The sequence below is a fragment of the Ruditapes philippinarum genome, unplaced genomic scaffold, assembly GCF_026571515.1.
Source record: "Ruditapes philippinarum isolate M1 unplaced genomic scaffold, ASM2657151v2 ctg868_1_1_1_1, whole genome shotgun sequence".
Taxonomy (NCBI): domain Eukaryota; kingdom Metazoa; phylum Mollusca; class Bivalvia; order Venerida; family Veneridae; genus Ruditapes; species Ruditapes philippinarum.
In genome coordinates, this window is record NW_026852866.1 from 165,270 (window position 1) to 177,673 (window position 12,404).

Genomic DNA, 12,404 nt, shown 5'->3' on the forward strand with positions numbered 1-12,404 from the left:
TTCTCAAAGTTACCGGATATATTAACCGGAATTGAACTGTATTGATCTAAGAGTGAAATCATTAAATCATGCGAGTGTAACACCTTGTTAGGAGGTTATCTCGCTGATAGGTTAACGCAATTAAACAAACACTTTCGAGTACTAAAATAAACTGCCATTTCAGTTACATTCTTAATTGATTCGCGAATCAGTTTTTGATACAAGCAAATGGTGTTTGATTTCAAAAGTCGCCACGACAGGATAAAGTTTGATATGCCTCCATATTTAATTACCATAAATACTGAAGTTGTGTAAAGCTAAATAAACATGTACTTTGATTACATTATAACACCAATAAAAATAACCCTCGAACCTTTGGTTTTAAAATCTATAATAAAATGTATTCCTTTCTAAAGATATGGATAGGATAGGATAACCAATAAATCAATTGTATTGATGGATGATTGGATAGTTTGTTCCCTTTATGTCGCAGCTGCTTTGTAGAACGTTACAGCTACTGTATATCAGGAGCATTAGACCAAAAGGCTTCATTTTTTGTCAGAGTTATGGCCCTTAAATGATTTTTTTTGTTTGGGTCTTCAAACAAATTCAAAATTAAAGTTTGTCTTTTCTTATTCAAGTACAACTAATGCATTTTAAATTAAATTTTACAGGATTGATCAGTACTTTAAGTACTTGAGGATATTAAACGGGTCTTCCGGTTGAATAATTTTGACGAGCTTTGATCAGTTATGGCCCTTGAATAGAAGGTGTTTTGGCCTGTAAAAGAATATTGTGTCTCCTGCTATACAAAAGCTATCATCAAGCGACACGTGTGATCACTGATCGCTCTTGTATATTTAAAGTACTAAGTTTGTGCCAAAATAATGCCCGCTAAAACATGGTTTTTGTTTCACGAAATATAATCATTTATATATAATCTGAGGCTACTTGCTGCTGATTGACCTTGATTGGTTGACCTTCAACCTTCAATCATACAGAACCTCTTCTATCACTGCCACGTGCTTGCCCTGCGTTATCATACAGAACCTCCTCTATTGCTGCCACGTGCTTGTCCTGCGTTATCATACAGAACCTCCTCTATTGCTGCCACGTGCTTGTCCTGCGTTAACATACAGAACCTCCTCTATCGCTGCCACGTGCTTGCCCTGCATTATCGTACAGAACCTCCTCTATCGCTGCCACGTGCTTGCCCTGCGTTATCGTACAGAACCTCCTCTATCGCTGCCACGTGCTTGTCCTGCGTTATCGTACAGAACCTCCTCTATAGCTGCCACGTGCTTGTCCTGCGTTATCATACAGAACCTCCTCTATCGCTGCCACGTGCTTGTCCTGCGTTATCATACAGAACCTCCTCTATCGCTGCCACGTGCTTGTCCTGCGTTATCATACAGAACCTCCACTATTCGCAGCCACGTGCTTGTCCTGCGTTATCATACAGAAACTCCTCTATCGCTGCCACGTGCTTGTCCTGCGTTATCATACAGAACCTCCTCTATCGCTGCCACGTGCTTGTCCTGCGTTATCGTACAGAAACCTCCTCTATCGCTGCCACGTGCTTATCCTGCATTATCATACAGAACCTCCTCTATCGCTGCCACGTGCTTGTCCTGCGTTATCGTACAGAACCTCCTCTATCGCTGCCACGTGCTTGTCATGCGTTATCATACAGTACCTCCTCTATCGCAGCCAAGTGCTTGTCCTGCGTTATCATACAGAACCTCCTCTATCGCTGCTACGTGCTTGTTCTGCGTTATCATACAGAACCTTCGGCTATCGCTGCCACGTGCTTGTCCTGCGTTATCATACAGAACCTCCCCTATCGCTGCCACGTGCTTTTTCCTGCGTTATCATACAGAACCTCCTCTATCGCAGCCACGTGCTTGCCCTGCGTTATCATACAGAACCTCCTCTTTATCACTGCCACGTGCTTGTCCTGCGTTATCATACAGAACCTCCTCTATCGCTGCCACGTGCTTGTCCTGCGTTATCGTACAGAACCTCCTCTATAGCTGCCACTTGCTTGTCCTGCGTTATCATACAGAACCTCCTCTATCGCTGCCACGTGCTTGTCCTGCGTTATCATACAGAACTTCCTCTATCGCTGCCACGTGCTTGTCCTGCGTTATCATACAGAACCTCCTCTATCGCTGCCACGTGCTTGTCCTGCGTTATCATACAGAACTTCCTCTATCGCTGCCACGTGCTTGTCCTGCGTTATCGTACAGAACCTCCTCTATCGCTGCCACGTGCTTGTCCTGCGTTATCATACAGAACCTCCTCTATCGCTGCCACGTGCTTGTCCTGCGTTATCGTACAGAACCTCCTCTATCGCTGCCACGAGCTTGTCCTGCGTTATCGTGCAGAACCTCCTCTATCGCTGCCACGTGCTTGTCCTGCGTTATCATACAGAACCTCCTCTATCGCTGCCACGTGCTTGTCCTGCGTTATCGTACAGAAACCTCCTCTATCGCTGCCACGAGCTTGTCCTGCGTTATCGTACAGAACCTCCTCTATTCGCTGCCACGTGCTTGTCCTGCGTTATCGTACAGAACCTCCTCTATCGTTGCCACGTGCTTGTCCTGCGTTATCGTACAGAACCTCCTCTATCGCTGCCACGTGCTTGTCCGCGTTTATCGTACAGAACCTCCTCTATCGTTGCCAAGTGCTTGTCCTGCGTTATCGTACAGAACCTCCTCTATTCGTTGCCACGTGCTTGTCCCGCGTTATCGTACAGAACCTCCTCTATCGCTGCCACGTGCTTGTCCTGCGTTATCGTACAGAACCTCCTCTATCGTTGCCACGTGCTTGTCCCGCGTTATCGTACAGAACCTCCTCTATAGCTGCCAAGTGCTTGTCCTGCGTTATCGTACAGAACCTCCTCTATCGCTGCTCGTTGCCACGTGCTTTGTCCTGCGTTATCGTACAGAACCTCCTCTATCGTTGCCACGTGCTTGTCCTGCGTTATCGTACAGAACCTCCTCTATCGCTGCCACGAGCTTGTCCTGCGTTATCGTACAGAACCTCCTCTATCGCTGCCACGTGCTTGTCCTGCGTTATCGTACAGAACCTCCTCTATCGCTGCCACGTGCTTGTCCTGCGTTATCGTACAGAACCTCCTCTATCGCTGCCACGTGCTTGTCCTGCGTTATCATACAGAACCTCCTCTATCGCTGCCACGTGCTTGTCCCGCGTTATCGTACAGAACCTCCTCTATCGCTGCCACGTGCTTGTCCTGCGTTATCATACAGAACCTCCTCTATCGCTGCCACGTGCTTGTCCTGCGTTATCGTACAGAACCTCCTCTATAGCTGCCACGTGCTTGTCCTGAGTTATCGTACAGAACCTCCTCTATCGCTGCCACGTGCTTGTCCTGCGTTATCGTACAGAACCTCCTCTATAGCTGCCACGTGCTTGTCCTGCGTTATCGTACAGAACCTCCTCTATCGTTGCCACGTGCTTGTCCTGCGTTATCGTACAGAACCTCCTCTATCGTTGCCACGTGCTTGTCCTGCGTTATCGTACAGAACCTCCTCTATCGCTGCCACGAGCTTGTCCTGCGTTATCGTAGCAGAACCTCTTCTATCGCTGCCACGTGCTTGTCCTGCGTTATCATACAGAACCTCCTCTATCGCTGCCACGTGCTTGTCCTGCGTTATCGTACAGAACCTCCTCTATCGTTGCCACGTGCTTGTCCTGCGTTATCGTATCAACATAAAATAAATACATGTGGACGAAGGTTATGCAAAAAAAATATCTCGAATGATTTTAAACGCCTTTCGAAACTTTATCGAAGACCATGTATAACAAAGTTATAATTAAATGGAGACACAGGCAAAATTTTCATTTCTTAGTTTTAAAATTTTCTTCATTATTCTGTAATTGCTCTCAAAATGAATATATTAGACAGTCAAAGGAACAAAACCTTTATCCGTATAAAGAATAAAATGGTGGTTTCCTAACTTGACCCGCGTGGGTCAGGTTAGAGTGCTAGGATTTCACAATAGTTATCTAAGTAAACTCTGGAAACGTTAAAGAACATGTCAAATGAATGACGTAGACTTGTTTCAATCATACAATATCCACAATATCTGTTATTGTAACTTCAAGGGTTTGTTCAAGTCACCTGACTTGTTTTAAAACTATTTGGGGATTCTATTGGCATCTAAATTTTGTTCAACATATACAGATATATTTACGCTTCAAACCCAAAATATATAGAATTTAAACAGAAATTCATGCTGAAACTTCAAGATATGTCATTTTAGCGTTAATTGAGTACATAAGATCATTTTGATATTTTTGTCATTATTTTGCCTGAATATCCCCTTAAAGGGAGATTACTAGACATCTTTGTTTTGTGTATTTTGAAATAATTTATCTCTCCTAAATTATCAAATGCGGCATGAAGTTTAATTTGAGAATTTAAATTTCACTTATCCGCTATTATGAACCCGGTAGTCTGGATTTTCGTAAAAAGTATAAGTACAGCGAACAGATTATTTTACTTAACATAACTGAAATAAGTAATTGAAAGAGCACCGAAACACGAGGCTATCTGATTTGTACGAGGGGGCGTAGCCCCCGAGTATAAATCAGATTGCCGAGTGTTTTGGTGTTCTTCCTCTTTTGTATCATAGTCAAACATGACAGCACGTTCCCTGTTGTCATAATATGAAACCCCAGAAAAAATTAACCAATGAACGAGCATTTGAATATGATATTTCTGCCCCTTTCCCTTTCTCTGCCGTCACAATAAGTAAACCCCAGCAAAAATGAACCAATCAACGGGCATTATCTGGAGTGCGGGTAACTGATACCTGCACTCCAGTTACGGCACTGTGCATGTATATGTATACGATTTAACTCTGACACTTTTTCAACAGAAAGGTCCCCTAACTATGATACAACTACATGTATAGGTTAGTGTTCGTAAGTTGGTATTTACTAAATATAAATTCTAAAGAACAACACAGCCCTCCGACCTATTTAATTTGGTATAGTTTTAGTATTTGGAATTATTTTTGTAATCAGTTAATTTACTAGACTGATGTAAAGGTAGCATATTTTTACCAAAGTCAGTGTTCGATTTATTTATAATTTGAACTACTGCAAATAAAAAAATCAATCACTAAGTTGTGTACACATGGTAAGGCCAGTAAAATAGTAAAACTATACATCAACAATGAATTTGATCATTTCCTGTATGTGAGAAGTTAGCAGTGAACAGTGAGCTAAGCAAAAAGGCATTTCAATTTATATAGGGAAGGTAATGATCTGCTGTAATGCTCAGCTGTATTGGGCATCTAGCAGGGCATTCCTAAATATAGTGTAAAAATGCTCTGCTGCAATACTCAGCTGTCTTGGAAATCTAGCAGAGCATTCCTAGCTTAAGTGAAAAAATGCTCTGCTGGAACGCTCAGCTGGCTAGGCAATCTAACAGTGCATTACTAAATATAGTGTTAAAATGCTCTGCTGGAATGCTAAGCTAGCTAAGCAATCTAGGCAAAGCATTACTTAATATAGTGAACAAATGCTTTTCTGGAATGCTAAAGCTGGCAAGGCAATCTAGGCTGGGCATTACTAAATATAGTGTAAAAATGCTCTGCTTGAATGCTAAGCTGGCTAGGCAATCTAGCAGGGCATTCCTATATATAGTGTAAAAATGCTCTGGTGGAATGCTAAGCTGCTAGGCAATCTAGCAGAGCATTACGAAATATAGTGTAAAAATGCTCTGCTGGAATGCTCAGCTGGCTAGGCAATCTAGCAGGGCATTTACTAAATAAAGTGTTAAAATACTATGCAGGAATGCTCAGCTGGCTAGGCACTATAGCAGCAGAGCATTTTAAATATAGTGTAAAAAATGCTCTGCTGGAATGCTAAGCTGGCTAGGCAAATCTAGCAGATCATTACTTAATACAGTGTAAAAATGCTCTGCTGGAATGCTAAGCTGGCTAGGCAATCTAGCAGGAGCCATTACTAAATACAGTGTAAATATGCTCTGCTGGAATGCTAAGCTGGCTAGGCAATCTAGCAGAGCATTGCTAAATATAGTGTAAAAATGCTCTGCTGGAATGCTAAGCTGCTAGGCAATCTAGCAGAGCATTACGAAATATAGTGTAAAAATGCTCTGCTGGAATGCTAAACTGGCTAGGCAATCTAGCCAGGGCATTACTAAATAAAGTGTTAAAATGCTCTGCAGGAATGCTCAGCTGGCTAGGCACTATAGCAGAGCATTCCTTAATATAGTGAAAAAATGCTCTGCTCTGCTGGAATGCTCAGCTGGCTAGGCACTCAAGCAGAGCATTCCTTAATATAGTGAAAAAATGCTCTGGTGGAATGCTCAGCTGGCTAGGCAATCTCAGGCAGAGCATTACTAAATACAGTGTAAAAATGCTGTGCTGGAATGCTAAGCTGGCTAGGCAATCTAGCAGAGCATTACTAATATAGTGAACAAATGCTTTTCTGGAATGCTAAGCTAGCTAGGCAATCTAGTAGGGCATTACTAAAATATAGTGTAAAAGATGCTTTTCTGGAATGCTAAGCTGGCTAGGCAATCTAGCAGGGCATTCCTAAATATAGTGTAAAAATGCTCTGCTGGAATGCTAAGCTGCTAGGCAATCTAGCAGAGCATTACCGAAATATAGTGTTAAAATGCTCTGCAGGAATGCTCAGCTGGCTAGGCACTATAGCAGAGCATTCCTTAATATAGTGAAAAAATGCTCTGCTCTGCTGGAATGCTCAGCTGGCTAGGCACTCAAGCAGAGCATTCCTTAATATAGTAAAAAAATGCTCTGGTGGAATGCTCAGCTGGCTTGGCAATCTAGCAGAGCATTACTAAATACAGTGTAAAAATGCTCTGCTGGAATGCTAAGCTGGCTAGGCAATCTAGCAGAGCATTACTAAATATAGTGAACAAATGCTTTTCTGGAATGCTAAGCTAGCTAGGCAATCTAGTAGGGCATTACTAAATATAGTGTAAAGATGCTTTTCTGGAATGCTAAGCTGGCTAGGCAATCTAGCAGGGCATTCCTAAATATAGTGTAAAAATGCTCTGCTGGAATGCTAAGCTGCTAGGCAATCTAGCAGAGCATTACTTAATATAGTGTAAAAATGCTCTGCTGGAATGCTCAGCTGGCTAGGCAATCTAGCAGGGCATTACTAAATAAAGTGTTAAAATGCTCTGCAGGAATGCTCAGCTGGCTAGGCACTATAGCAGAGCATTCCCTTAATATAGTGAAAAAATGCTCTGCTGGAATGTTCAGCTGGCTAGGCAATCTAGCAGGGCATTACTAAATATAGTGTAAAAATGCTCTGCTGAAAAGCTAAACTGGCTAGGCAATCTAGCAGGGCATTCCGAAATATAGTTAAAAATGCTCTGGTGGAATGCTCAGTTGGCAGACTAATTCTGAGTTCCAGGATTTATTGTTGCCAAAGTTTTATTGACATTTTCGACTTCTAGGCAATCCTGAGGCACTCGCAGACTTTCAGGTATTTTCGGTGCCAATAGAAATAATGATATTTTTGACTTCTAAGGACCTTTAAGAGACTACTTTATTGTCCTGCGACTTTTTGAAGGACACTCGCAGACTTTCAGGAATGGTTGGTGCCAATGGAAATATCATATTTTTGACTTCTAGGGACATTTAAGATGTCCATTTCATTGGCCTGCAGCGTATTTTTGGACACTTGCAGACTTTCAGGAAAGTTTGGTGCCAATAGAGATGATGGCAATTTTTACTTCTAGAGACCCGCCAGAGTCCATTTTTATGGTCTGCGACTGATTCTGGGACATTCGCAGACTTTCAGGAATCTCTGGTGCCAATGGAGATAATGGCATTTTTGACTTCTAGCGACCCACCAGAGTTCATTTTGCTGGTCTGCGACTGATTTTGGGACACTTGCAGACTTTCAGGAATTTTTATGCCGATGGAGATAATGACATTTTTGACTTTTAGGGATCCACCAGAGTACATTTCTTGGGTCTGCGACTGATTCCTTGCGACTCGCAGACTTTCAGGATGATTTAGTGCCATTGCAGATCATGACTTTTTTTACTTTTAAGGACCCCTTAGTCATAAGCAGAGCATTTTTATCCTAAAATGTCATTATCTGCATTAGCACCAAAAAATTCCTGAAAGTCCTGCAAGTGCCAATAATCAGTCGCAGACCAACGAAAATAGACTCTGGATGGTCAAAAATGTCATAAATTGTAATTATCTCTATTGGCACCAACAATTCCTGAAAGTCTGTGACTGTTAAAGAATACGTCGCAGACCAAAAAAATGGACCTTGGATGGTCCCTAGAAGTAAAAAAATGTCATTATCTGCCTTGACATCAAAAATTCCTGAAAGTCTGTGAGTGCCTCAGAATCAGTCGCAGACCCAAAAAATGGATTCAGAAAGGTCCCAATAAGTCAGAAATATCATTTTCTGCATTGACACCAAAATTCCTGAAGTCTGCGAGTGACTCAGAATCAGTCGCAGACCAACGAAATAGAGTCAGGAGGGTCCTTTTGAAGTAAAAATGTCATTATCTCCAGTGGCACCGAACATTTCTGAAAGTCTGCGAGTGTTTCAGAAACATTCGCAGACCAACGAAATGGACTCTGGATGGTCCTTAAAATTCACAAATGTCATTATCTGCATTAACACCAAAAATTCCTGAAAGTCTGCGATTGTCCCAGAATCAGTCGGAGACCAAAGAAATAGACACTTAAGGGTCCCGTAGAAGTAAAAAATGTCATTATCTGCATTGGCACTAAATATTTTAGAAAGTCTACGAGTGCCAAATAATCAGTTGCAGACCATCGAAATTTATACTTTATTTAAGAATGCCCTGCTAGTTTGCCTAGACAGCTCAGCATTCCGGCAGAACATTTTTACACTAATTTTCAGAATGCTTTGCTGGATTGCCTAGCCAGCTGAGCATTTTTAACACTATATTTAGGAATGCCCTGCTAGATTGCTTAGCTAGCTGAGCATACCAGCAGAGCATTTTTTGCACTATATTTTGGAACGCTCTGCTAGATTGCTTAGCCAGCTGAGCTTGCCAGCAGAGCATTTTTACACTATATTTAGGAATGCTCTGCTGGAATCCCTAGCCAGCTGAGCATTTCTAACACTAATTTAGGAATGCCCTTCTAGATTGCCTAGCCAGCTGAGCAATTCAGCAGAGCATTTTACCACTACATTTTGGAATGTCCCGCTAGATTGCTTACCAAGCTGAGCATAACAGCAGAGCATTTTTACACTAAATTTTGGAATGTCCCGCTAGATTGCTTAGCCAGCTGAGCATAACAGCAGAGCATTTTTACACTATATTTTGGAATGCCCCACTAGATTGCTTAGCCAGCTGAGCATAACAGCAGAGCTTTTTACACTATATTTTGGAATGCCCCGCTAGATTGCTTAGCCAGCTGAGTATAACAGCAGAGTATTTTTTACACTATATTTAGGAATGCCCTGCTAGATTGCCTAGCCAGCTGAGCATACCAGCAGAGCATTTTTACACTATATTTGGGAATGCCCCGCTAGATTGCTTAGCCATCTGAGCATAACAGCAAAGCATTTTTACACTATATTTTGGAATGCCCCACTAGATTGCTTAGCCAGCTGAGCATAACAGCAGAGCTTTTCTAACACTATATTTTGGAATGCCCCGCTAGATTGCTTAGCCAGCTGAGTATAACAGCAGAGTATTTTTTACACTATATTTAGGAATGCCCTGCTAGATTGCCTAGCCAGCTGAGCATACCAGTAGAGCATTTTTACACTATATTTTGGAATGCCCTGCTAGATTGCTTAGCCAGCTGAGCATAACAGCAGAGCTTTTTACACTATATTTTGGAATGCCCCGCTAGATTGCTTAGCCAGCTGAGTATAACAGCAGGGTATTTTTTACACTATATTTAGGAATGCCCTGCTAGATTGCCAAGCCAGCTGAGCATACCAGCAGAGCATTTTTACACTATATTTAGTAATGGCCTGCTAGATTGCTTACCCAGCTGAGCATACCAGGAAAGCATTTCTACACTTTATTTTGGAATGCTCTGCTAGATTGTTTACCCAGCTGAGCATAACAGCAGATCATTGATTTCCCTATATAAATCGTAATGCCTTTTTGCTTAGCTCACTGTTAACTGCTAACTTCTCACATACTCATTTCCTGACTATAATCGTATTCTTTTGTTAAACAACTTGATGAAACACTTTTAAACTTCCGTTTAATGTCTACAGTTTGTAGAGCTGCTCATGTAACAGACATCCTTTCTTTATACCACATATTTATATACTGATAATATTGCAGGAAGATATATGAGTATAAGCAGCTTCTTATAGAACAAATTAATCTAGTTCAAGTATAAAGTCACGAAGACATGACATATATCACACGTTGTCATGTTTTCACGTTTTTAGCTCATCTAAGCAATAAAAGTTCATAAGAGAGCTTTTGTAAAGGCAGTTTGTCTGTCGTTGTCGTCCGTCGTTATCCACAATTTTCTTCTTTGACACACTGATGGATTAAATACAAACTTCACAGGAACGATCCTCTTTAAAACTTATAAAAATGTTTCCATTCTGATAAATAAGTAGGTTACAGGTTCCAAATAGATTTTTTAGATATTAAGTAATAGAAAGAGCATCGAAACACGAGGCTTTCTGAATTGTAGCCCATGAGTATTAATCAGATTGTCGAGTGTTTTGGTGTTCTTTCTCTTTTGTATCATAGTCAAACATAAAGAAACACGTTCCCTGTTGTCAAAATATGAAACCCCAGAAAAATCTAGCCAATGAACAAGCATCTGAATATGACATTTCTATCGCTTTCCCTTAAGCTGTCGTCGCAATAAGTAAACCCCAGCAAAAATGAGCAATCAATCAATGGACATGCTCTAGAGTGCGGGTAGCTAGTACCTGCACTCCAGTTAACGCACTGTGCATGTATATGTATACGATATAACTGTGACACATTTTCAACAGAAAGGTCCCCAAACTATGATTCACGGGAACAACAATGCTGACGGGTGACGGGTGAAGTTAACAAATAAATCGATGTATTCGTTAGATAGCAGTGTTTATCCAATGACCTTTACGAAAGTTTATAAAGTGTCGGGTAAATATTGTTGGACAATACATCAAACATCTTTCAGTGTGCAACAGATTTCCTTATCATTCAACGGAATTGATACTTTTTGATACTTTATGAAAATAAACGGCATGTGAAGGGGGTTACTTAGAGTCATATTGGCATATATTTATACAATAATATTGTTTATATACTATTTAAAAATATTGTTTATACATACATTCTAAACATCGATATTATTACATAATAAAATAAAAATGTCGGCTTATAATGGTATGTACCTGGTTCTTATAATGGTATGTACCGTCCGTTCGTCTGTTAGAAAATTGAAACTAATTGGCAGAAATGTTAACCAAAATACGTAACCCCTATGTGTGACCTTGACCTTGGTCGTAGGGACCTAAATTTTGCACGCGACACTCCGCCTTACAAAGGTGTATATTTTTGCCAAGTTTTATTGAAATCCCTCTATGCATGTAGAAGTTTTGCCCCGGACATGCATTTTTCAATGACCTCTAAGTGCGACATTGACCTTTGACCTAGAGACCTGGTTTATGCGCATAACACTGCTTCTCATAGTAATGAACATTTCTATGAAGTTTCATAAGAATCCCTCCATATGTGTAGGAAATATGCTTTGGACAATATCTCTATATTTAATTCTTCAGTGATCTTGACCTTGCATATATTAACCTAAGTTACATGTTTCACACCCGTAGCCATTATAATAACCATTTGTGTTTCAATCCCTCAATTTATTATGACTAAATGGTACGAATACACATTTTCATATTTGTCACCAATGTGTGACCTAGACCTAGGCCGCAGGGATTTGAATTTTGCACGCGACCCTTCGCCTCACGATGATGAACATTTGTGTCCCTCATTTAGAAGTTTTGCTTTGAACAAACGATTTTAATGACCTCTAAGTGTGACCTTGACCTTTGACCTAGAGACCTGGTTCATGTGCGCGACACAACTTCTTATAGTTGTGAACAAAATTCCTCTATGTGTGAAGGAGATATGCTCCGGACAAAATTGTGGACGCCGCCCGCCCGCACGTCAGGGGGGGAACTATAATACGATGCCCTGAGCTAAGATGTTTGGCATGTAACATCAATTCGTAAATATCTGGTATTTATCATGCCACTGGGGTCATTATTAACATTGCCCCCCCCCATATTAGGGTCACTTAGTTAATAAGTTTTGTATAGGAAAACACATTTAAATCTTTTTTTTTTGGTTAGAGTCCAGAAATTTAACACATAGCATTGCCTTATTGGCCTGTACATAACTGATATTAATCGTGACCCTA